The sequence below is a fragment of the Penaeus vannamei genome, chromosome 34 (genome assembly GCF_042767895.1).
Source record: "Penaeus vannamei isolate JL-2024 chromosome 34, ASM4276789v1, whole genome shotgun sequence".
In the NCBI taxonomy this organism is placed as follows: Eukaryota; Metazoa; Arthropoda; class Malacostraca; order Decapoda; family Penaeidae; genus Penaeus; species Penaeus vannamei.
Genome location: NC_091582.1, coordinates 21,430,967 through 21,435,784, shown reverse-complemented (window position 1 = coordinate 21,435,784; position 4,818 = coordinate 21,430,967).

Here is a 4,818-nt window from a genome sequence, read left to right as displayed (position 1 = left end):
CTCCATTAAATTATCATAAATGTGAACCATCGTAAATCTCTTTAACGACAGGGATCGTAAGTCTAACAACCCTTAATACAAAGTGGTAGTTTTATTTAACTGCTGTTTACTCCCTGAATTGCCTATTGAATCAGGGAGACTACACCTTGTTGATACCCTCCACTTATGAACTTCTGTTGTCTGTTGCTTTCTCCATTGAGGTCGAGAAAAACCTCACGTGGCGCTCTCTCTCTCTCTCTCTCTCTCTCTCTCTCTCTCTCTCTCTCTCTCTCTCTCTCTCTCTCTCTCTCTCTCTCTCTCTCTCTCTCTCTCTCATATAATTTTTATTTGTTTATTTATTTATTATTATTATTTTTTACATACCCTTCTTCACTTATGTACTTCTGTCACACGGGTACATTACTTTTAAATGTGCCTGTGTAGAGAGATCAGGTTCATAATGTTAACGTAAGGGTGGTGATGAAACAGATTTGAGAGAGAAAAATACACACACATACACACACATACACACAAAGATATACATAGCTAAGTAGATATGTAGATAGATGGATCGATGGATCTATAAATAGATAAATGGATTGATAGATAGATAGATAGATAGATAGATAGATAGATAGAGGGAGACAGAGAGAGCGCAACCTCTTCCGAAAACTAGAGAAGAAAAACAAATAAAGTCAAAGATTAAAAAGATAAAAATGACACTCTACGAAACCAAGCGAGCATCATCTATCTATCTATCAAGAGATAAGTACAAGACCCCGGATGCTGTGACGTGCGGGTATCTTGTCAACCTTAGGCACCGGAAGCGAACGGGCGTGAGAGATGGAGATGGGCGGCAGGGGGGGGGGCGGCGGAGAGGAACGTTGATGCTGCGTCTTGAAGGATGGGGGTGGGCGGGGCGCGGAGGGGGGGGGGGGGCGTTGCTGTTTGTGGAAGAAAGGAAAGAGAATATTTCTTTGTCTATCTATCTATCTCTCTATCTATCCACACACACGCACACACTCACACACACACACACACACACACACACACACACACACACACACACACACACACACACACACACATATATATATATATATATATATATATATATATATATATATATATATTCACTTATTTATTTGTATCCCGTGTTGATGCTATGCTGTTAAAACTCACAATGCACAAACTAGGTTAATTGAAAATGCGACATCAGTTTCGGAATCATTTTCAGGACCTGAAGATGAACTCCAGGAGGATTCTGAAACTCTTGTCTCATTTTCAATAACTAATTTATGCACTATTTTTATACCATATGTGCATATGCGTGGTTTTCTTTCTTTCATTTTTTTTTTCTTTTTTAAGAAATGAGCTAGGCAGAAAGAAGGAGGGACTAATATATGGATAGATAGATGTAGAAAGAGCGTGAGAAGAGAAAAAAATAGCTAGACAGAAAGAGAGAGAGAGAGAGAGAGAGAGAGAGAGAGAGAGAGAGAGAGAAAGAGAGAGAGAGAGAGAGAGAGAGAGAGAGAGAGAGGAGAGGGAGAGAGAGAAGAGAAGAGAAGAGAAGAAAGACAGAGAGGGAGAGCGAGAGAGAGAGAGAGAGAGAGAGAGAGAGAGAGAGAGAGAGAGAGAGAGAGAGAGAGAGAGAGAGAAAGAGAGAGAGAGAGAGAGAGAGAGAGAGAGAGAGAGAGAGAGAGAGAGAGAGAGAGAGAGAGAGAGAGAGAGAGAGAGAGAGAGAGAGAAGCGAGAGAGAGAGAGAGAGAGAGAAGAAAGACGTAGAAAGATGTAGAAAGAGCATGAGAAGAGTAAAAAATAACTAGACAGAGAGAGAGAGAGAGAGAAAGAGAGAGAGAGAGAGAGAGAGAGAGAGAGAGAGAGAGAGAGAGAGAGAGAGAGAGAGAGAGAGAGAGAGAGAGAGAGAGAGAGAGAGAGAGAGCGAGAGAGAGAGCGAGAGAGAGAGAGAGAGAGAGAGAGAGAGAGAGAGAGAGAGAGAGAGAGAGAGAGAGAGAGAGAGAGAGAGAGAGAGAGAGAGAGAGAGAGAGAGAGAGAGAGGGACGAGAGAGAGAGAGAGAGAGAGAGAGAGAGAGAGAGAGAGAGAGAGAGAGAGAGAGAGAGAGAGAGAGAGAGAGAGAGAGAGAGAGAGAGAGAGAAGAGAAGAGAAGAGAAGAAAGACAGAGAGGGAGAGAGAGAGAGATTAAGAAAGATAGAGATAGATAGATAGAGAGAGAGAGAGAGAGAGAGAGAGAGAAGGAGAGACAGAAATAGACAGACAGATAGGTATAGAGAGAGCAATAAGACTGGCCACTTTCACACCCTAGGTTGGCCCTGAAATGAGTGCCAATATGGAAGGCAGGAATCCCTCATACCTCACTCCGTCTCTCTCTCCTTAGCTCCCCCTCCTTCCCTCCACCCTTTCCCCATTCCCTACCTCTTTCCTTTCTTCTCCCTCCTTCCCCTTCCTTCCTTCCACCCCTTCCCCATTCCTCTCTCCTTCTCTCCATCCCTTCTCTATTCCTCCCTCCCTTCCTCTATCCTTCCATCTCCCATCTTCCCTCTCTCCACCTCTTCCCCATTCATCTCTCCCTCTCTCCACCTCTTCCCCATTCCTCCCTCCCTTCCTCTCTCCCTCCTTCCCTCCACCCCATCCCCATACTTCCTTCCTCTATCCTTCCATCTCCCATCTTCCCTCTCTCCTCCTCTTCCCCATCCCTCTCTTCCCCATCCCTCCCTCTCTCCACCTCTTCCCCATTCATCTCTCCTCTCTCCACCTCTTCACCATTTCCTCTCCTCCCTCTCCCTCCACCCCATCCCCATACTTCCTTCCTCTATCCTTCCATCTCCCATCTTCCCTCTCTCCACCTCTTCCCCATCCCTCTCTTCCAACCCTCTCTTCCCCATCCCTCCCTCTCTCCACCTCTTCCCCATCCCTCCCTCCCTCTCTCCACCTCTTCCCCATCCCTCTCTCTCTCTACCTCTTCCCCATCCCTCCCCCACCCCTCTCACTCACGCCACTCTCTCTCACCAACACGAACGCGGGGTTGTTATTTGGCACCCGAGTTAAATGTTTTCACGTGGCACTCTGGTACGACGAGCAAATTGTAAACCACAACAGTTAGGGAAATGGGTAAGGCAGGAAGGAGGTAGGGGTGGTGGGGGAGGGACAAGGGGGAGTTGAGGGAGGGCCGAGGGGAGGTGGAGAGGGGCAAGGGGGTAGGTGAGGGAGGGGAGGGAGGACTGAGGGGTAAGTGAGGGAGGGGAGGGAGGACAGAGGGGTAGGTGAGGGAGGAGCAAGGGGGAGGTGGGGGAGGAGCAAGGGGGAGATTTGGGAGGGACAAGAGGGATAAAGGGGGAGGGGGAAGAGGGAGGTAGGGGAAGGACGAAGAGGGAGGTGGGGAAGACCGGGAGGGTATCAGGGGAGGAGCAAGAGGGAGGTGAAGGTAAGAGATCAGGGGAAGTCTTAGCAGAATTTCAACAGGTTTATCGGTTGTAGATAGACAGGTTGTGGACAGAGATTCGGTCCAGCGTGTGTGGTGTAGGCTTCTCGTCACTCATAGGCGACCCTCCTTATACAGATCTAATCGAGAAGTTAGTAAGGCATTCGCACCATATAAGGAGTGGGAGAAGAGAGAGAGAAAAAAAGAATGTTTGTGTAAACAGAGTGACGTCACGGAGGCGGAAGGTCTACGAGCGTGGGATGTATTGAGAAAACACACACACACACACACACACACACACACACACACACACACACGCGCACACACACACACACACACACACACACACACACACACACACACACACACACACACACACACACACACACACACACACACACACACACACACACACACGCACGCACGCACACATACACACACATACACACACAAATACATATCTACGCGTGCAAAAACACATACATTGAAGGTATGTGTACTTGAGTAGAGAAACCTCAATAAACCAACAGTTTATGAGAAAATGCAACGACGCCGCAGATGGTTCGAATCACTTATAGAAAGAGAGAGAGAGAGAGAGAGAGAGAGAGAGAGAGAGAGAGAGAGAGAGAGAGAGAGAGAGAGAGAGAAAGAGAGGAGAGGAGAGGGAGGAAGGGAGGGAGGGAGGGAGGGAGGAGGAATGGATGGATGGAGGGAGGGAGGGAGGGAGGGAGGAGGGAGGATGGATGGAGGGAGGGAGGAGGGAGGGAGGAGGGAGGGATGAGGGATGGAGGGAGGGAGGGAGGAGAGAGAGAGAGAGAGAGAGAGAGAGAGAGAGAGAGAGAGATAGAGATAGAGAGAGCGAGAGCGAGAGCGAGAGCGAGAGAGCGAGAGAGCGAGAGCGAGAGAGAGAGAGCGAGAGCGAGAGAGCGAGAGAGCGAGATCGAGAGAGAGAGAGAGAGAGAGAAGAGAAGAGAAGAGAAAATGCAACGTCCCCGCAGATGGTTCGAATCACGGTTCGAATCACTCACCTGCCTTTCAGCGCGAAGCTATTTCAGGGGATGGCTTCGGGACTGAAATACCGAAGAGTAAAGTGGATGGTTTCAGATACCTGTCCTTCGCTTTTTTTTTTCTTTTTTTTTTGTTTTTTTTGCTTGTTTTTCTATCTCGCTCTGTCTCTGTTTCTTTCTTTGATTCTTATTCATGTATCATTTGTTTGTTTTCTTGCTTGTCTCTTCCTTTCTCTCTGCCTGTCTGTCTGTCTCTCTCCCTTTTTTTTTCTTTCTTTCTTTCTTTCTTTCTTTCTCTCTCTCTCTCTCTCTCTCTCTCTCTCTCTCTCTCTCTCTCTCTCTCTCTCTCTCTCTCTCACTCTCTCTCTCTCTCTCTCTCTCTCTCTCTCTCT